This window comes from Myotis davidii, unplaced genomic scaffold (assembly GCF_000327345.1).
Source record: "Myotis davidii unplaced genomic scaffold, ASM32734v1 scaffold164, whole genome shotgun sequence".
Classification (NCBI taxonomy): domain Eukaryota; kingdom Metazoa; phylum Chordata; class Mammalia; order Chiroptera; family Vespertilionidae; genus Myotis; species Myotis davidii.
The window spans coordinates 3,214,645-3,215,043 of NW_006296417.1; positions in this window are offsets into that span (position 1 = coordinate 3,214,645).

Consider the following 399-nt stretch of genomic DNA (forward strand, 5'->3'; position numbering starts at 1 on the left):
CACTTGTGGGTCTGCTCTGGGAACAGTGGTTCTCTGTATTTGCCTGTCTGTCTTTCTAATCTGGGGAATAGGGGTTTGCCCTGTGACCTCACTTTTCATATGGATCATCAAAGAAGAGAGTTGTTGATTTTTTAGTTTTTTGGTCCCCCCCCTCCGCCTCCGCCCCCGCAGCTGGAATTCTCAAATACTGCAGGTGGGACTGGAAATTTTGGCAGTATCTACTAAAAAAAAAACCAGGCACTTATCCTATGACCTAGCAATTCTACTCCAAGTTACGTACTCAAAAGAAAAGAATGCATATGTCCATCAAGTATTCACAATGGTTTTATTCTTAACAACTAAAAACTGAAGGCAACTAGAATGTCCACAGCCAGGAAAGAGACATATAAATTGTGTTAT